The sequence below is a fragment of the Crinia signifera genome, chromosome 4, assembly GCF_055691185.1.
Source record: "Crinia signifera chromosome 4, ASM5569118v1, whole genome shotgun sequence".
Lineage (NCBI taxonomy): Eukaryota > Metazoa > Chordata > Amphibia > Anura > Myobatrachidae > Crinia > Crinia signifera.
The window spans coordinates 276,086,100-276,108,019 of record NC_139220.1 but is presented as its reverse complement, the minus strand read 5'-3'; the positions used below and the strand labels follow the sequence as shown (position 1 = coordinate 276,108,019).

Genomic DNA, 21,920 nt, shown 5'->3' with positions numbered 1-21,920 from the left:
CCTATGACCCATTCCCGCCTTACCACTACTTTGCTGACAAAAACAGATGTCCATACATCCCGCCTGTGTACCTACATGGTGAAGCGGGGCACACTCACATATGAGTGTGACCCTTTAAAAAGGGTGTGGCATCTCAGGAATGATGCCATTTGAGCCACGCTTCCCATCTGTGGGGGCATGCCCAGCGATCTATGAGCCGCTGGCCATGCCCCCAGTCCCTCTGTCTGCCATGTATAGATGCTGTGCGCAGAGCATCTACACACCGCTGTGACAGAGGGCCTCCCAACTGACACCCCCATCTCCGTGGGGCACTGCTGCCCGTGATGGGGCAGGTGGGAGAGGGATTAGTGTTCTGATTTTTTTTTTTTTTTTTTTTATGCTCTGAATATAACAAAGGACTTTGATGACATTGGGCCAGAAGTTTTTTTTATCATCTCTATGGCATTTACTAGAGTCTATTGTATATTCCAGTGGTTCCCAAACTTTTTTGAATCACTGCACCCTAGAGCAGTGGTTCTCAACCTCGGTCCTCAAAGCCCCCCAACGGTGCACGTTTTCCAGGTCACCTCACAGATACACAGGTGCAATAATTACTCACTGGCACATTTTAAAAGATCACAAGTGGAGCTAATTATATCAACTGTGATTCTGTGAGGAGACCTGCAAAACGTGCACTGTTGGGGGAGGTTGAGAACCACTGCCCTAGAGTATCAGTTTTTTTTTTTTTTACAGCACCACTAGGCTAAAAGTTTCTTATTTGAAGAATGTAAAAAGATATATTATATTAAGTTGATTGATACAGTATCATACTTAAACTTAGGAATTGCTTCCGTTGACCACATATTTTATGATTGGCGGCCACCAGAACTGTTTTTGCCTATTATTTTTAATTATAATTGGTTCTGGACCACCAACCCGAGGCACACCGTTTGGGAACCACTGGTATATGATAATGTATATTATTTTTCTCTAAATTGTCATTTGCTCCTTTCGTTGCTTGCCTTGTATTATTACTGCAATCAGGAACACTGCTGAGTTTAAACAGACCTACGACCATTTATAGACAATTGTACATTAAACAGATGTTATTTTTCCTGTGTGTTGAATCTCTTTAGTTTCTTCTAAATGTCAATATTTCTGTATGAAGTTGGTTCTAGGTATGCGATCAGGAGCAGTTATGTGACAGCACTTATTCCATATTCTGGCTGCTTACACATTTTCCGTGACAAGGAATATTCCAGTTCTCAGTGCAGGCTCCTGACTGGCCCTGAAGGATCTTCTGCACAAGCGAACTGCACATTTAATTAATGCCTGAGGAGGAAGCAGCAGTGGATTTTATTTTGACAATCTTGTGTACACAATTGTATGTTTCAATTAGGCTTTTATTCAGGCTGTACAGTACTATTGCTGCTTTATTGGGGATATTGCTATGGGCAACCAATCAGAATCGACTTCTAATTTAGCACCTTCTAGAAGATAATGGTAACTGATTAGTTGCCCATAGCAACATCCCATTTGAAATAGGACTCCCATCTTAGTAAATTCCCCTCTATGTCTGAAACGAGGACTCTTCATAAACGTTATTAACTTAAGATATGTGTTCTGTTTATTTCCATAGCAGTCGTGTTACAATGGCTGATCACTAAGAGGAAAGAGCCTAGCTGTGGATCAGATAGTACTGGATATCATTATTTGTCTTTCCATATTTTCCCATGTCTGTTTACACCCATGTGAAGTTTGCTGCGTGACGGATGGATCTTCCTTGTTTACTTTGGAAAGAAAACGGAAATTTTCCGCTACTGTTTTCTTACTGCTGTGATATGAAAAACACGTGTATATATATAGGACATGGATACAAAAAAGATAAGGGTAGTCAGCGCCAGGTACTAGTAAACAGGGGAGACGGATAGTTAAATGGGTACTTGACACACTAACTCCCCCTAAGTATACGGGGTGTCAGCACAGGTCTTGTTAAGAAACGGTGGTGTACCGCCTTCTAGAGCATAGGTATGGGAAAAAAGAATTCGAGAACCCGGCGACTGAGTGGACAAGGATATGCAAAATGGTACGGGTATGAAAAATTTATTTTCACATACAAGACATATAAAACGTATATAAAAAATATCTATTAAAAAAGGGGGGGGATGTATCACTATAAGATGAAGGGGAACAACACGTATGGTAGCACAATGGAAAAAGATGACACAGTGAAAAACTTATTGACTATGTAGGTAAAAAACTACTATGTTAAAAACCACATAAAAGTCATAAGAATGGATGAAATGAGGTACCGTAAAACAAGTATTATAAAAAATGTGATATAAAAAGAGGCTTAACTTAGTGCAATGAGGTAGGATTTCAGAAGCTGCCCAACATGTTTCGTCGCAAAAGGACTTCCTGAGGTAGGATTTCAGAAGCTGCCCAACATGTTTCGTCGCAAAAGGACTTCCTGAGGAAGTCCTTTTGCGACGAAACATGTTGGGCAGCTTCTGAAATCCTACCTCATTGCACTAAGTTAAGCCTCTTTTTATATCACATTTTTTATAATACTTGTTTTACGGTACCTCATTTCATCCATTCTTATGACTTTTATGTGGTTTTTAACATAGTAGTTTTTTACCTACATAGTCAATAAGTTTTTCACTGTGTCATCTTTTTCCATTGTGCTACCATACGTGTTGTTCCCCTTCATCTTATAGTGATACATCCCCCCCCCTTTTTTAATAGATATTTTTTATATACGTTTTATATGTCTTGTATGTGAAAATAAATTTTTCATACCCGTACCATTTTGCATATCCTTGTCCACTCAGTCGCCGGGTTCTTGAATTCTTTTCTCCCATATATATAGGACACATAAACAATCTTTCTGGCTCATCTCGGTAAAATGTAAACAATATTTACTAATAACATTTGCTAACATATAATGGTGTATAGCGTTTATTTTATGGAACTGTTCCTGCATGAAATTATGATATTAATAATGTCCTCGCTTCCAACTATTTTCATATTGGGGTTTATATCCATATCCTCCTTTAGAAGCACAGATGACTATACATATACCGCTTTCACACTGCCAAAACGTTTTTAAAAACGGTATTTTTAAACGGTATTTAAAACGGGTCTGAGCCTTCACATTGCAGTAGATTACCGTTTTAAATACCAGTCACATCAGTCAACCCGTTTAATCCCCTGAACACGTTTCAAGGCAGAATGCAGGGGCCAGCCTATCACAGGTCTGTAGTCTGTTTATTTTACTAAATACCGTTTCAGAGCCATTATCACTGCATTAAAAACGGCTCTTAAACGTGTAGGACTCTGCTTTTTAAATGGTTTGAAATACTGGTTATCTTTAACCAGTAAATCAACTCTGGCGCTTTCCCACTGCAGCCTTAAACGTTTTGAAATGGGAAAAAAACAGCAATGTACCGTTTAACAAGTGCGGTGTGAAAGGGGTATAATATTGTTCTGATCTTTTATTTCTACATACAGTTGCTCCTGTTATGGAAACATAACATATCAAAATTAGCACCAATAAAGATATAGAAAAAAGAGGGGATTAATCAAAGGCACAGAGAGAAAAAGTACCAACCAATCAGCTCATAAGTGACATTGTTCATACAATGGGGCAGATGTATTAAGCCTGGAGAAGAGATAAACTGGAGATAAAGTGAAAAAAAGATAAAGCACCAGCCAATGAACTGAGTTTAAAAATGACAGTTGGGAGTTGTTTGGTTGGTGTTTTATCTCCTTTTACTTCATCTCCAGTTTATCTCTTCTCCAGGCTTAACCCCTTCCTGACAGAGCTAGTTTTTGCGTTCCTGACAGAGCCATTTTTTTCAAATCTGACATCACTTAAGTGGGGATAACTTTTTTTTGCTTTTACTTATCCCAGTGATTTTGAGATTGTTTTTTCGTGACACATTGTACTTCAAATTAGTGGTAAATTTGGGTCGATACAGTCTGTGTTTTTTTGTGAAAAATACCAAAATGTCGTGAAAAAATGGAAAATTTAGCGATTTGCAAAATGTTAAATTTTCTGCTTGTGAGACAAATAATCTTACCACTCAAAATAGTTAATAACTAACATAGACCATATGTCTACTTTATGTTTCCATCATTATTTCAACTTCCTTTTAATTTTTTTGGACACTAGGAGGCTTACAATATGAATAGCAAATTCTCAAATTTTCAAGAAAATTTCAAACACTGATTTTTTTAGGGACCAGTTCAGTTCTGATGTGACTTTGAGGGACTTGTATGTGAGACACCCCCATAAATGATGCCATTTCAAAAACTGCACCCCTCACAGTATTCAAAACAGCATTTTGGAAGTTTGTTAACCCTTTAGGTGTTTCACAGGAATTAAAACAAAGTGTAGGTGAAATTTCAAAATTTCATTTTTTTTGCAGATTTGCAATTTTAATACATTTTTCTAAGGAACACAGTACATTTTACTAGAGAAATGTGACTAAAAATTGATTCCCCCAAATCTTTTGTTTTCATAAATATCCTATATGTGGCCCTAGTGTGCACGTTGACCAAACCACAGGCTTCATAATAGAAGGAGCACCTACTTGATTTTGGAGCCTCCTTTTTATGAGATTATTTTTTAGGCACCATGTAGGTTTCTAGGCACCATAAGATGCTAAAATTTAGGAACCCCCCCACAAGTGACCCCATTTTGCAAACTACACCCCTCAGGGAATTCATCTAGGGGTATAGTGTACATTTCAAACCCCCAGGGGTTTCACCAATTGTGGTCCAACTGGGCAGTGAAAATGAAAAATTAAATTTTTTACACAAAAATGCAGTTCTGGCTCAAAATTTTTCATTTTCACAAGGAATGAAGGAGACAAAGCCCCCCAAAATCTGTGCCCCAATTTCTACCGAGTACGGCAATGCCTCACATGTGACCAAAAAATACCAGTTGGGTGCATGGCAGGACTCAGAAGGGAAGGAGTGATTTTTGGATTTTGCAGCTCAGATTCTGGTGGAATTTTGGTGGGTGCTATGTCGCATTAGCAAGACCCCCCAAGCACCAATACAGTGGAACCCCCCACAAGTGACCCCATTTTGCAAACTACACCCCTCAGGGAATTCATCTAGGGGTATAGTGTACATTTTAAACCCCCAGGGGTTTCACCAATTTTGATACAAGTGGGCAGTGAAAATGAAAAATTACATTTTTTTACACAAAAATGCAGTTCTGGCTCAAAATTTTTCATTTTCAGAAGGTATGAAGGAGAAAAAGCACCCCAAAATCTGTGCCCCAATTTCTCCCGAGTACGGCAATGCCTCACATGTGACCAAAAAGTACCAGTTGGGTGCATGGCAGGACTCAGAAGGGAAGGAGTGATTTTTGGATTTTGCAGCACAGATTTTGGTGGAATGAATGGTGGGTGCTATGTTGCACCAATACAGTGGAACCCCCCCACAAGTCACCCCATTTTGCAAACTACACCCCTCAGGGAATTCATCTAGGGGTATAGTGTACATTTCAAACCCCCAGGGGTTTCACCAATTTTGATACAAGTGGGCAGTGAACATGAAAAATTACATTTTTTTACACAAAAATGCAGTTCTGGCTCAATATTTTTCATTTTCACAAGGAATGAAGGAGAAAAAGCACCCCAAAATCTGTGCCCCAATTTCTCCCGAGTACGGCAATGCCTCACATGTGACCAAAAAATACCAGTTGGGTGCATGACAGGACTCAGAAGGGAAGGAGTGATTTTTGGATTTTGCAGCTCAGATTCTGGTGGAATTTTGGTGGGTGCTATGTCGCATTAGCAAGACCCCCCAAGCACCAATACAGTGGAACCCCCCCACAAGTGACCCCATTTTGCAAACTACACCCCTCAGGGAATTCATCTAGGGGTATAGTGTACATTTCAAACCCCCAGGGGTTTCACCAATTTTGATACAAGTGGGCAGTGAACATGAAAAATTACATTTTTTTACACAAAAATGCAGTTCTGGCTCAAAATTTTTCATTTTCACAAGGAATGAAGGAGAAAAAGCACCCCAAAATCTGTGCCCCAATTTCTCCCGAGTACGGCAATGCCTCACATGTGACCAAAAAATACCAGTTGGGTGCATGGCAGGACTCAGAAGGGAAGGAGTGATTTTTGGATTTTGCAGCTCAGATTCTGGTGGAATTTTGGTGGGTGCTATGTCGCATTAGCAAGACCCCCCAAGCACCAAGACAGTGGAACCCCCCCACAAGTGACCCCATTTTGCAAACTACACCCCTCAGGGAATTCATCTAGGGGTATAGTGTACATTTCAAACCCCCAGGGGTTTCACCAATTTTGATACAAGTGGGCAGTGAAAATGAAAAATTACATTTTTTTACACAAAAATGCAGTTCTGGCTCAAAATTTTTCATTTTCAGAAGGTATGAAGGAGAAAAAGCACCCCAAAATCTGTGCCCCAATTTCTCCCGAGTACGGCAATGCCTCACATGTGACCAAAAAGTACCAGTTGGGTGCATGGCAGGACTCAGAAGGGAAGGAGTGATTTTTGGATTTTGCAGCACAGATTTTGGTGGAATGAATGGTGGGTGCTATGTTGCACCAATACAGTGGAACCCCCCCACAAGTGACCCCATTTTGCAAACTACACCCCTCAGGGAATTCATCTAGGGGTATAGTGTACATTTCAAACCCCCAGGGGTTTCACCAATTTTGATACAAGTGGGCAGTGAACATGAACAATTACATTTTTTTACACAAAAATGCAGTTCTGGCTCAAAATTTTTAATTTTCACAAGGTATGAAGGAGACAAAGCACCCCAAAATATGTGCCCCAATTTCTCCCAAGTACGGCAATGCCTCACATGTGACCAAAAAGTACCAGTTGGGTACATGGCAGGACTCAGAAGGGAAGGAGTGATTTTTGGATTTTGCAGCACAGATTTTGGTGGAATGAATGGTGGGTGCTATGTTGCACCAATACAGTGGAACCCCCCCACAAGTCACCCCATTTTGCAAAGTACACCCCTCAGGGAATTCATCTAGGGGTATAGTGTACATTTCAAACCCCCAGGGGTTTCACCAATTTTGATACAAGTGGGCAGTGAAAATGAAAAATTACATTTTTTTACACAAAAATGCAGTTCTGGCTCAAAATTTTTCATTTTCAGAAGGTATGAAGGAGACAAAGCACCCCAAAATCTGTGCCCCAATTTCTCCCGAGTACGGCAATGCCTCATGTGTGACCAAAAAGTGGCAGGACTCAGAAGGGAAGGAGTGATATTTGGATTTTGCAGCACAAATTCTGGTGGAATGATGGTGGGTGCTATGTCGCATTAGCAAGACCCCCAAAGCACCAATACAGTGGAACCCCCACACAAGTGACCCCATTTTGCAAACTACACCCCTCAGGGAATTCATCTAGGGGTATAGTGTACATTTCAAACCCCCAGGGGTTTCACCAATTTTGATACAAGTGGGCAGTGAACATGAAAAATTACATTTTTTTACACAAAAATGCAGTTCTGGCTCAAAATTTTTAATTTTCACAAGGTATGAAGGAGACAAAGCACCCCAAAATATGTGCCCCAATTTCTCCCAAGTACGGCAATGCCTCACATGTGACCAAAAAGTACCAGTTGGGTGCATGGCAGGACTCAGAAGGGAAGGAGTGATTTTTGGATTTTGCAGCACAGATTTTGGTGGAATGAATGGTGGGTGCTATGTTGCACCAATACAGTGGAACCCCCCCACAAGTCACCCCATTTTGCAAACTACACCCCTCAGGGAATTCATCTAGGGGTATAGTGTACATTTCAAACCCCCAGGGGTTTCACCAATTTTGATACAAGTGGGCAGTGAACATGAAAAATTACATTTTTTTACACAAAAATGCAGTTCTGGCTCAAAATTTTTCATTTTCACAAGGAATGAAGGAGAAAAAGCACCCCAAAATCTGTGCCCCAATTTCTCCCAAGTACGGCAATGCCTCACATGTGACCAAAAAATACCAGTTGGGTGCATGGCAGGACTCAGAAGGGAAGGAGTGATTTTTGGATTTTGCGGCTCAGATTCTGGTGGAATGAATGGTGGGTGCTATGTGGCATTAGCAAGACCCCCGAAGCACGGTGAAATTATGAACCTAATATTCCGTAGATGTGTGGTATATTTTAAAACAGTCCTTTATACATAGGCCGGGTTTGTCGGGGCAAGTGTCACACTGGAAAATAGTTTGCTTTCTTATTCCCTTTTTATAGCAAACTTTGCACCTTTTTTGTGTCCTGCCCTTTTTTCCAGTGGAGGGGATTTCATCAGGAAAATGCTGCCCTGGTACAATACGGGGACCAGTACTAGAAGTACTGGGGCCCTCTGCCTGCTGGTTCCCAAATATTAGGCCCTTTATGACTTCCTCTTGAAAGTGCATAAATGTCCCCCTCTGGCCGGTAGAACGGAATAGCACGTAAGCGTTATACAGTGCCATCTGGATGATATACACGGCCACCTTCTTGTACCAGATTTTTGTTTTCCGCAGGGCACTGTACGGCTTCAGTACCTGATCTGAAAGATCAACTCCGCCCATGTACCTATTGTAATCCAGGATACAATTAGGTTTGGAGGTGTGGGTACTGGTACCTCGTACAGGGATGGAGGTGGTACTGTCTCCGTGAATTGTTGTCAGTATAAGGACATCCCTTATGTCCTTATATTTGACCAACAACATATTTTCGTTGCATATTCCCCTGCTTTCACCCCTTCTCATTACTTGGGCAATGTGCGTTTTTGGGAGGCCTCTTTGGTTCTTGCGCACAGTACCGCAAGCTGCTGTACCTCTTGAACCAAGGGCCTTAAACAGGGGGATGCTGGTGTAAAAGTTATCCACATAGAGGTGATAACCTTTATCCAGGAAGGGGTGCACTAAATCCCAGACAATTTTCCCACTAACACCTACGAGGGAGGGGGGGCATTCTGGCGGTTCAATTCTTGAATCCTTCCCTTCATAAACCCTAAACCTGTGGGTGTACCCTGAGGTGCTTTCACACAGTTTATACATTTTTATGCCATACCTTGCCCTCTTACTGGGAAGGTACTGGCGGAATTTAACCCTTCCTTTAAAATGTATAAGGGACTCGTCGATACAAATAAATTTTTCAGGGATGTACACCTCTTCAAATTTGGCACTGAAATGATCAATGACCGGCCTGACTTTGAATAGCCAGTCAAAGGTGGGATCATCTCTGGGTGGGCACTGTGCATTATCGGTGTAATGTATAAATTTAAGAATTGTCTCAAATCGAGTCCGGGTCATGGCCATACGGTAAAATGGATTACTGTACAGAACATCTGTACTCCAATATTGCCTAATTTCTGGCTTTTTTACTATGCCCATATGAAACACCAGACCCCAAAACGTCATCATCTCTACTGCATCTACAGGGGTCCACCTAGCAAATGATGACGTGGGGTTTTGAGCAATAAACTGCTGGGCATATAAATTAGTTTGGTCCACCATTAAATTTATAAAATCATCAGAGAAAAATAATTTGAAAAAGTCAATTTCTCTGAGACCTGTGGAATCAAATTGGATTCCTGGCATGGCCAAAAACTCAGGAACCTGGGGCTCAAAATTGTCTGGTGGTGGGGTCCATACGAGATCAATTATTGGGGGGGGGTCTCAGCTGCTCTACGGGGGCGTCTTTGAGGGGGTCCCTCATCACCAGAGGATGAAGAGGAGCTTAAGGCAAATCCTTTAAATTCCCCGCTTGCATCACTGGCTGTGTCAGAGTCAGAAGCAAGCATGGCATATGCCTCCTCCACTGAATACATTCTCCTGGATGACTGGGAGGACATTTGGGAGGACATTTGGGAGGACATTTGGGATGCCATTTTTATTTTTGTGTTACTGGTAGTGAAATGTTTCAACACGTGTATAGTGTAGGGGGGGGTACAAACTTTATTTCAATCCGGGGGGTATGTAGTGTGTATGTAGTGCAGAAAAAAAAAAATACTTTATACCAATAAAAAAAAAAAAAATGAAGGGGTTAAAAATAAAAAATTGAAGGGGTTAAAAAAAAAAAAAAAGGTCCTGCGCCAAAAATTGAGCACAGATGTTGGTCAGTAACGTCTGTCACTGAACAGCGCTCAAAGGCAACAGGAATTTGATCAAAAAAAAAAAAAAATAGATCAACCCTGTGCCGAAAAAGATGATCAGTGATGTACGTCACTGATCAGCGCACAGCGGCCACAGGACACCCACAAAATCACAGTGTGTGTAAAAAAAAAATTAAAAAAAGACCCCACAGCACACACACAAAAAAAAAAAGGTGATCAGTGATGCGACACTGATTACCAGTGAGGTGCAGCAGGTGCACAACCTTTGGTGCAACTGACAGGTATATATAAAAAAAAAAAAAACCTCTGTACCCCCAAAAAAGTTGCTGATCACCTCAGATATAGTGATCAGCACAAAAGGCGGGGGCAGCAGACACAAAATTTAGCACTCTCTATCACTCTCTGTCACTATCTCTCTCTATCTCTCTATCTCTCACTATCTATCACTCTATGACACTGCAGCAGCAGCACTGACAGGTATATCTATATATAAAAAAAAACCTGCGCCCCCAAAAAGTTGCTGATCAGTTAATTTATACTGATCAGCACAAAAGGAGGGGGCAGCAGTCAGTTATATAAAAAATATATAGCACAATCTGTCACTATCTCTCTCTATCTCTCTCTCTCTATCTCTCTCTATCTCTCTATAACTATCACACTGCAGCAGCACAAAATATAGCACTCTGTCACTAGGCCTCTCTATCTATCTCTCTCTCTATCTCTCTCTCTCTATCTATAACTATATCACACTGCAGCAGCACAAAATATAGCACTCTCTGACACTATCTCTCTCTCTATCTCTCTCTATCTCTCTCTATCTCTCTCTATCTCTCTATCTCTCTCTATCTCTCTATCTAGCTAGTACACTGCAGCAGCACAATTTCACAGGAAGGCACAAGTAGCAACAGGATCCAGGAAGCAGTGATGAAGCAGCGATCAGGTAAGTATGGAGCAAGTATGGAGCAAGGTTCTGGTCAGTATGGCGGCAGGGGGGTACGGTGACCTCACTGCACGCTATTCCAGACCGGAATGGCGTCTGCAGTGCAGTCACCGTTAGTTTAAATCCCCCTCCTTGGCTGTGATTGGTCCGTCGGTCCGACGGACCAATCACGGCCTTTGGGGGCGGGCGGGGTAAGGTGGGGTGACACCAGTGTCACCCTTACACCCCGCGGTGATTGGTGCTGTACTTTACAGCACCAATCACCTCTGATCCCGTGTCACCGGCGAACGTTATTCGCCGGTGACACAGGAAAACGCTGTGAATGGCTGTTCACACTGAACAGCCAATCACAGCGATCGCCGACGGGGGGGGCGGCATCGCAGCCCCCCCTGGGCATGCACGGACATGTCTGCTGTCAGGGACAGCAGACATGTTGAAACTGTCACCGCGTCTATAGACGCGGTGACAGTTTAAATCCATGACGTACATTTACGCCATGTGTCGGGAAGTGCTTCCCGACCATGACGTAAATGTACGTCAAATGTCGGGAAGGGGTTAATGCATCTGCCCCAAAGCCTCTAAAATGACAGAAGATGATTGGTTAGTACTTTATCTCTCCACTTTATGAAAGTTTTGATAAAACTCTCCCAGATTATAACTGGGGATTTAGCCAAATGTTAGTCCCAACCTGTTAGTACTTCCATGTTTTGCCCGTCAAGTGCGGTTTTGCTTATAGAGCCCTCTCCAGACAGACTCCAATCTGATCTGCCATTTATAATGGTAAGTCTCAAAAAAGCTCAGATATTTGCAGTTCGGCAAAATGGTGGCACAGTGGTTAGGTTATCACTGCTGCCTCACAGCACTGGAGCAACACATTCATGTGGTGATCAGGCACTTATTATTTATTACTAGTTTTTTAAATAGCACACACATATTCCGCAGCGCTTTACAGAGAATATTTGAACATTCACATCAATCCCTGCCACAGTGGAGCTTACAATCTATATCCCCTACCACATGTACACACGCATTCATTCACAGACATGGACAGACATTCATGGTTAATTTATTGGGAGCCATTTAACCTACCAGTATATTTTTGGAACGTGGGAGGAAACCAGAGTACCCGGAGGAATCCCACGCAAGCATTGGGAGAATATACAAACTCCATACAGTTAGGGACATGGACATGGAAGGATTTGATCCCATGACCTCAGCGCTGTGAGGCAGTAATGCTAACCATTAGACCATCCGTGCTGCCTTATCCGTGCCTAGTCTCCCTGTATCTGCTTGAGTTTCCCTGGATGCTCCTGGTTCCTCCGGCACTTAGTAAATAAGTAGTTGGTGGCTAAAGGTTACCTACATGTCCCTCACAAACGCTCGCATTACAGTGCTGTGTAATTGGTGGCACTATCTAAATAAATTATAATAATAATAAAAAGTACATTGCTGTGCCAATGTCAACCCTGGGTGTTGACATTGTTATGTTTACTAGATTGGCCAACATCCAGCATGTCACTTGGGTTTGTGTTATATTGTGTGGGTCAGAATGAGCCACAGAAAGGATTAATAATACATGTACGGTTGGCAAGGTGAAGAAGCCCAACCCAGCACTCAGAACTGCTATTGGGATTCCTCTTGAAAGCGACAACGGTCATTTAGTAGAGTTGCAATTAAATTAAGTTGTAAAATACGAAGATTTGCTGTTTGTTGATGCACCTCTGACATTGGTAAGTGCAGGCTATGTTGTTTGATCATATATTATGTTCGGTGTACTTGGTTTAGTCTTGTTTCTGCTAAATTAGAGAGGTTTTAGAAGTGTAATTGATGGATTATAGCAAATGTGACTCTTTCAGGGAGAATAAATAGTTAAATGGATGAAGATAGGTGAATGTGTGTCGAAACCAGGCGCATATCCTGCAAAGGTGATACTTTTACAGTTTAAATTTAAAGCATTTCCTTAAATTTGTGAGGTAAATGTGCTCATGCTTCTAAAGTGGTCATGTTGCAATTAGTGGTACAGATGGTGTATTGGTTAGCATTACTGCCTCACAGCACTGAGGTCATGGGTTCAATTCCCACCATGGCCCTAACTGTGTGGAGTTTGTATATTCTACCCGTACTTGTGTGGGTTTCCTCCGGGTACTCCGGTTTCCTCCAACAATCCAAAAGTATACTGGTAGGCTCCCAAAAAATTAACCCTATAATGTCCGTGTGCACGTTTATGTGATAGGGAAAATAGATTGTAGGCTCCACTGGGGGCAGGGACTGATGTGAGTGGTCAAATATTCTCTGTAAATATGTATGTATATGTGCGGAATCTGTGCGCTATATAAGAAACCGTTAATAAATAAAGAAATTAGTGACCAATCAGATTCTATCATTTATCTGTTGCATCCTAGACAAAATTTGCTATGGGCAACATCATTTCTTTAGAAGCTTTAGTAAAAAATACCCCATCATAGCAGAATATGCAGGGCCAGGGCTAAGTAATATAGGGGGCATGGCCTATTTGTGGAGGCGTTGTCATGTCCCCTATAAAAGAAATATAAAGAAACTAGGTGATTCATCGCGCCCTACGGGCGCTCTTCACACCGTCGTAAGGGGCTGCGCCCCCTTAATTTGTGAATGTTTGTATATGAGAAATATGGTTAGAATTGTATGAAAGATGCCCTGTATTGCAACTTAGGTGTCCGCGAATCGCGGGAGGGGGGGTCGCGGAGGGTGCCGCGAATTGCAGGAGGGGGGGTCGCGGGGGGTGCGCGAATTGCAGGAGGGGGGGTTGTGGGGGGGTGGATGCTGCGAATCGCGGGAGGGGAGGGATTGCAGAGAATCGCGGGAGGGGGGTCGCGGGGTGGGTTGCCGCAAATCGCGGGAGGGGGGTTACGGGGGCGGGGGTTGCGGCGAATCATGGTAGGGGGGGTCGCGGGGGGTGTGCCGAGAATCGCGGGGGGTGTGTGTGTGCCGTGAATCGCGGGAGTGGGGGTTGCGGGGGGGGGGGGGTGGGGGGGGTGTGACGCGAATCGCCACAAGAAAAAATCAACACAGAAAGGTCAACACATGTAAATGTTGACATAAGTGTGGCACTTCATTGGTGTCCATGTCGACACATGAGAATGAATATGAAAACATTCAAAAAATGAAAAAAAAAACTTCAAAAACTCATGTCAACCTTTTTCATTATCGACCATAGCCATGTCAGTGTTTTCCATGTGCAATTTAATTCTGGAGCTGCCGCGAATCGCGGGGGGGTGCCGCGAATTGCGGGAGGGGGGGTCGCGGGGGTGGGTGCCGCGAATCGCGGGAGGGGGGGTTACGGGGCGGGGGTTGCGGCGAATCATGGGAGGGGGGGTCACGGGGGTGTGCCGTGAATCACAGGAGGGGGGGTCACGGGGTGGGGTGCCGAGAATCGCGGGGGAGGTGTGTGTGTGTGTGCCGTGAATCGCAGGAGTGGGGGTTGTGGGGGGGTGGGGGGGGGTGTGACGCAAATCGCCACAAGAAAAAATCAACACAGAAAGGTCAACACATGTAAATGGTGACATAAGTGTGGCACTTTATTGGTGTCCATGTCGACACATGAGAATGAATATGAAAATATTCAAAAAATGAAAAAAAAACTTCAAAAACTCATGTCAACCTTTCTCATTGTCGACCATAGCCATGTCAGTGTTTTCCATGTGCCTTTTAATCCTGGGGCTGCCGCGAATCGCGGGGGGTGCCGCGATTTGCGGGAAGGGGGGGGGTTGCGGGGGGTGGGTGCTGCGAATCGCGGGAGAGCGGGGTTCATGGGGGTTCCGGTGGGGGGTTGCCGCGAATTGCGGGAGGGGGGGGGTCGCGGGGGGGTGCCGCGAATCACCGGAGGGGGGGTTGCGGGGGGGTGTGACGCGAATCGCCACAAGAAAAAAATCAACACAGAAAGGTCAACACATGTAAATGTTGACATAAGTGTGGCACTTCATTGGTGTCCATGTCGACACATGAGAATGAATATGAAAATATTCAAAAGATGACAAAAAAACTTAAAAAACTCATGTCAACCTTTTTCATTGTCGACCATAGCCATGTCAGTGTTTTCCATGTGCAATTTAATTCTGGAGCTGCCGCGAATCACGGGGGGGGGGGGGGGTGCCGCGAATTGCGGGAGGGGGGGTCGCGGGGGTGGGTGGCGGGAATCGCGGGAGGGCGGGGTTCACAGGGGTTCCGGTGGGGGGTTGCCGCGAATTGTGGGAGGTGGGGGGTCACGGGGGGTGCCGCGAATCGCGGGAGGGGGGGTTGCTGGGGGGTGTGACGCGAATCGCCACAAGAAAAAATCAACACAGAAAGGTCAACACATGTAAATGTTGACATAAGTGTGCCACTTCATTGGTGTCCATGTCGACACATGACAATGAATATGAAAAAATTAAAAAAATTAAAAATAAATCTTCAAAAACTCATGTCAACCTTTTTCATTGTCGACCATAGCCATGTCAGTGTTTTGCATGTGCCATTTAATCCTGGGGCTGCTGCGAATTGCAGGGGGGGGGTGCCGCGAATCGCGGGAGGGGGGTCGCAGGGGGGGTGCCGCCAATCGTGCAAGGGGGGGTCGCGGGGGGTTCTTTTTGCCGCGAATCGCGGGAGGGAGGTCGCGGGGGCGGGTGTTTTTTCCGCGAATCGGGGGGGTCGCGGGGTGGTGGTTATGCCGCGAATTGCGGGAGGGGTCGTGGGGGGGTTCTTTTTGCAGCGAATCGCGGGAGGGGGGGTCGCGGGGGTGTTTTTGCTGCGAATCGCGGTAGGGGGGGTCGCGGGGGAGCGGGTGTTTTTGCCGCGAATCGCGGGAGGGGGGGGGCTAGGGTTACCACCTAGTCCCTTTAATTCCGGACACATATTAATTACACAGGTTCTGTGGCTGGCTGACTTCAAGACTCCACTTCACCTGATTTTAAACTGCCACAGAACCTGTGTAATTAACATGTGTCCGGAATTAAAGGGACTAGGTGGTAACCCTAGGGGGGGCGCGGGGGGGAGGTTTTGCCGCAAATCGCGGGAGGGGGGCGCTCACCTGGTGGCTGTGGAGTAGCAGTGCTGGGCAACATGGGAAGGCAGTGGGTGTCTGGCACTGTCTGTGGGCTCACTGGGCTGGTTCTCTGTCACATACCTCCCAACATGACCCTCTCCAGGAGGGACACAATGCTCTGTTTCTAGACTTCCCCTTAATGTATGATTGCCATCACCTGTTTTAAACAGGTTAATTTCTCAGAAAGGTGTTCAGCACAGATGAAGGCAATCACACATTAAGAGGAAAGTCCAGGAACAGAGCGTTATAGACACAGACACCCACTTTGAGTGACAGATGTAGCCAAATATATAGGAGATAGTATGTGTGGCACAGCACAGCGGGTTGCCATGATACCCTCAGCCAGGGGCAGATTGCAGGGGGTTAATAGTGTAGGCAGGAGACTAGTTATACTCACCACAGCTGGGCTAGGGACAGAGGCTGCTGAAGCTGACAGGTAAGAAGGGGGAGAGAGAGTGGACTGGGCCTCTGCCTGCTGCTCTATTAAATAGCCCTTATATGCCCAGCGGGTATACAGCTTTAGACACCTTTTGTATGGCCAGATTAAAGGAAGGGTGTTGGGGGCCTTCATCCTGGGGGCTCCCACTCTGTCTTCGACTCCCCTGGAAACAGAAATGGTAACAAAATCTCAGTGAATGTTGACACAGTCGACATGGAAACGTTGCACATTGTCCCCTTGCATGGCTCGCTGCGCTCGACATGCTTTGGGCGCGGTGCCTCACTACGCTCGGCACACTATTTTATTCTCCCACCACGCCCTAATGGATGAAAGGGCATGAAATACCGCCTGTCGACACATGTCGGCTCGATAAACGTGAACAATTTCATGTCAACCTTTTGACTGTCGACCTCCCCCATTTCTACCTTATGAATGTGTAGACCTAATGACCCTGTCAACCTACCCGCATGTCGACCTTCAGTGGTCGAACCAATGCATGTCGACCTAGTGACCGTATACCGCTCAAATTTACCCTTGTCTAAGATGTAAAATTGTAATTAATATTGAATCAGTTCATTCTACCTAAAGTGTTTTCAGATTATCGGGAAGATTGGCTGGTTCATTAATAATGATTTTGCAGCTAAACCAGGATGAATTCATTATTGCATGTGCACGTAACCACAATAACCCCAATATTAATAAGGTTTTTTTGCATTTATAAGGAAATTACCAATTGATTCAATACCCGTTATGTTGTCACACAATGATTCCTTAAGGGATTGAACACAGTTACAATGCTGATTGATGATTTATGCTTTTGCTTTATAACATCTCCATGACATCACCTTTATTGATGAGGGCTCCCACAGACCCTAATCCTGCCCTGACTTTTTAAGTGACAACATAAAAAGCCAGACTGGACTTTGTTAAAGGCATATTGACACAATGCTTCTGTGTGTCCTTTGGACAGATGAGTCAGGTGAGTCGTCCCACAGTGTGTGCTGTTCTAGACTCTCAAGGCAGGTGTGATACAGACACTGAAATGGCCGTCGGACTGGGGCTCATTACTATGCTTTATGGGACTTGAAATCTATTCATGCTACTTCTGTATCTGCTTTTTTTAAATAAATAGATTGAGATTTGTTTGCAGATATATTGGTGTGCTGGCCTCTGCTAGCCCTCATGGTGCTGTAGGGCCAAATTAATAAATAAAATATCATATATATATATATATATATATATATATATATATATATATATATATATATATATATATATATATATATATATATATATATATATATATATATATATATATAGCTTTGTTGTTGGAAGCAGGCACTCACCAAACAGCATCAGAGCAAGTTGAAAAGGATTTTTAATCAATCATCATGTAGGTCGACGTTTCGATCCGCCACAGGGATCTTTGTCAAGACAGGATATGTCACAAACAGGACAAGCAGCACCACACTTCCTGGTGCTGCTTGTCCTGTTTGTGACATATCCTGTCTCAGGGGCGGGCTGGGCCGGGGGGCAGGGTGCCATCTGCCCCCCAGGCCGCTCTGGCCGGTGTGCTGCGGGCCGCGCCGTCGCGGCCGTGTCCGAGGCCGCCGTACCGGTTTTTGTTTTTCACTGCCGGCGGCCATGTTCCTGTGGTCTATTAAATTATGTCTCCGGCCACAGGAACATGGCCGCCGGCCTCCACGGCTACGTGGAGGAGGGCCCCGGCAGCCTGTTCCCTATTATCCCCGACGGCAGTGGCAGAGGCAGGCAGACAGAGGCGTAGCTAGGGCGGAGCGCACACTCCGGGCGACAAGATGTCACCTGGCGCCGGAGCCGTGCACTCTGACACCGGCTCCCCTGCCCTGCTCGCCAGCTCCCCCGCCGAAACACTACTAAACCCCCCCCCCGGACTCCTTGCTGTGCCCGTCGCTGGCCGCCTCTTCCGGGGGCCCTGCGCATCCTACTCTAGCTGCCGGCTGTTAGCTAGTGCGTGGTGTCCGGCAGTGCTCTCCCGCATGTCCCCAAGGAGACGCTTGTAAGCGTCAGAAGGAGTCCCGGCCACTGTTGTGAGAATAAGGTACCAATTATTTAAATAGGGATATGTAAGGCGCTTGTGTAAATAAAGAAAGGTGCGGGTATCAAACATAAAATACGTGAAAACAATGTGCTTGCCTGTAAGGAAAAAGGGGGTTCACTAACCCCCCCTTTTTCCTTACAGGCAAGCACATTGTTTTCACATATTTTATGTTTGATACCCGCACCTTTTTTTATTTACACAAGCGCCTTAAATACCAACAGTAAGGTACCAATAATGATTAGGGCGCTGAAATGCATAGCATGCTGGTTATGGGCATAATGCAATTCAGCGACCATGAACCTGCCGAGGCAAGCTGATGGTGGGATGGTGGTGCGTCTATACAGATATCACATCCTGGACAATGTATTAATAATATGTGTGTAACTGGGTGCTAGTAGTTGTGTAGACTATAGGGACTACGTAGATGTATATAATGGAGGCTAGAAAAAGTTTGAACAAGAAATATACTGTAACTTTAAAGAGACAGTACACAATAAAAAAGCGTGAAAAACCATACCACCAAAACATCCACATAACTATACTGATCACTGCACTACAATGTGATAGTCTAGGAGTTCTGGGTATGTTTTTTATTCATATGGGGACCAATATGTATTTTTTAACCCGTCATGCCAAAAGAATGAGGGTGGGTTATATGCGCAAGAGCCCACCTACTACTCAGGGGGGGGGGGAGCCCTTGCTCCGGGCACCGTGGCACGTAGCTACACCACTGCAGGCAGACGCTGGGTGGGGACGTCATGACGATGACACCTCCCACCCACGCGTCTGCAGAGACTGGAGTAAGACAGGGGCCGCAGGACAAGTCGTGGGGGCCGCTTCAGGAGGCCTCAGAGAGCAGAAAGGGGAATTGAAATTCGTGGAGCTGCCTGAGGGATAAAACAGTAAGTTAACATTAAACACCTAAAACGACATATCTGCTGTTTCATGTATATTAATAATAATGCAATGACACCACAGGCTGCTCCCTCTGTATAATAATAATGCAATGACACCACAGGCTGCTCCCCCTGTATAATAATAATGCAATGACACCACAGGCTGCTCCCCCTGTATAATAATTTGTGTCATGGCATTACTATTAATAATAGTAATGCCATGGCACAAATTATTATACAGGGGGAGCAGCCTGTGGTGTCATGGCATTACTTTTATATTATACAGGGGGAGCAGCCTGTGGTGTCATTGCATTATTATTATACAGCGGGAGCAGCCTGTGGTGTCATTGCATTATGCCATGACACCACAGGCTGCTCCCTCTGTATAATAATAATGCCATGACACCACAGGCTGCTCCCTCTGTATAATAATAATGTCATGACAGCACAGGCTGCTCCCCCTGTATAATATAAAAGTAATGCAATGGCACCACAGGCTGCTCCCTCTGTATAATAATAATGCAATGACACCACAGGCTGCTCCCCCTGTATAATAATTTGTGTCATGGCATTACAATTGTTATATTATACAGCAGGAGCAGCCTGTGGTGTCTTTGCATTATTATTATACAGCGGGAGCAGCCTGTGGTGTCATTGCATTATTATTATACAGAGGGAGCAGCCAGTGGTGTCATGGTATTACTTTTATATTATACAGTGGGAGGAACCTGTGGTGTCATAATTATTATTGTACAGGGGGAGCAGACTGTGGTGTCATGGCATTATGCCATGACACCACAGGCTGCTCCCCCTGTATAATAATAAAGGCATGACACCACAGGCTGCTCCCCCTGTACAATAATAATGCCATGACACCACAGGCTGCTCCCTCTGTATAATATAATAATAGTAATGCCATGACACAAATTATTATACAGGGGGAGCAGCCTGTGGCATCATGGCATTATTATTATACAGGGGGAGCAGCCTGTGGTGTCCTGTCTTTTACGCAGGGGTGCAGCCTGTGGTGTCCTGTTCTTTATATATGCAGGAGAGCAGCCTGTGTTGTCCTGTTATTTATTTATGCAGGAGTGCAGACTGTGGTGTCCTGTTCTTTTCATATGCAGGAGAGCAGCCTATGGTGTCCTGTTATTTATTTATGCAGGAGAGCTGCCTGTGGTGTCATTGAATTATTATTATACAGCGGGAGCAGCCTGTGGTGTCATTGCATTATTATTATACAGCGGGAGCAGCCTGTGGTGTCATTGCATTATTATTATACAGCGGGAGCAGCCTGTGGTGTCATTGCATTATTATTATACAGCGGGAGGAACCTGTGGTGTCATAATTATTATTGTACAGGGGGAGCAGCCTGTAGTGTCATGGCATTATGCCATGACACCACAGGCTGCTCCCTCTGTATAATAATAATGGCATGACACCACAGGCTGCTCCCCCTGTATAATAATAATGCCATGACACCACAGGCTGCTCCCTCAGTATAATATAATAATTGTAATGCCATGACACAAATTATTATACAGGGGGAGCAGCCTGTGGCATCATGGCATTATTATTATACAGGGGGAGCAGCCTGTGGCATCATGGCATTATTATTATACAGGGGGAGCAGCCTGTGGCATCATGGCATTATTATTATACAGGGGGAGCAGCCTGTGGTGTCCTGTCTTTTACGCAGGGGTGCAGCCTGTGGTGTCCTGTTCTTTATTTATGCAGGAGAGCAGCCTGTGGTGTCCTGTTCTTTATATATGCAGGAGAGCAGCCTGTGGTGTCCTTTTATTTATTTATGCAGGAGAGCAGACTGTGGTGTCCTGTTCTTTTCATATGCAGGAGAGCAGCCTGTGGTGTCCTGTTATTTATTTATGCAGGAGAGCTGCCTGTGGTGTCCTGTTATTTATTTATGCAGGAGAACAGCCTGTGGTGTCCTGTTCTTTATATATGCAGGAGAGCAGCCTGTGGTGTCCTGTTATTTATTTATGCAGGAGAGCAGACTGTGGTGTCCAGATCGTTATTTATGCAGGAGAACAGCCAGTGGTGTCCTCTTCTATTTTTTATGCAGGTGAGCAGCCTGTGGCAGGGGCGGAGTGGGATGGTGGGAAGCCAGGCAAATTTTCAGTGTGCCATGTCCCACACCCCTCTCATTGGCCATTCTCCTACAAAGCCGGGCTGATACATACAAAACCTCGGCTGCCACAATCGGAGCTTCTGCACTTGCGCAAAATCTCAGTTAACCTGGAGCAACATGACAATAATGTGCTAGGCCAGGGGGTAGTGTCACTAGTCCCCCTGCATCATATATTAGGCTTTTAATTTTTTTAATTAAAAACCTGCATTTAACAATGCGCTACTTATGGGCCACTTATGCGCTACTTATGGGCCAGTGCTCTAGACTTGCCCCCCAGG

The 21,920-nt window shown here is 44.7% G+C and overlaps 1 protein-coding gene and 1 long non-coding RNA gene across 2 annotated transcripts in view; one reads left to right on the top strand and one right to left on the bottom strand.

The window, feature by feature from the left end:
- Positions 1-1,036: 1,036 nt before the first annotated feature.
- LOC146075417 (uncharacterized) lies at positions 1,037-18,319 on the bottom strand. Its single transcript, XR_014473570.1, has 3 exons — positions 17,867-18,319; positions 16,479-16,683; positions 1,037-1,311 (listed from the first exon to the last, which is right to left on the bottom strand). It is a non-coding gene; the product is annotated as an uncharacterized LOC146075417 (long non-coding RNA).
- Positions 18,306-21,920, top strand: part of SEMA4C (semaphorin 4C) — a 29,227-nt gene continuing 25,612 nt past the window's right edge. The window contains exon 1 of the mRNA XM_083184625.1: positions 18,306-18,600. The gene's annotated coding sequence lies outside the window, so the exon portion shown is untranslated. The remainder of the gene's footprint in view (positions 18,601-21,920) is intronic.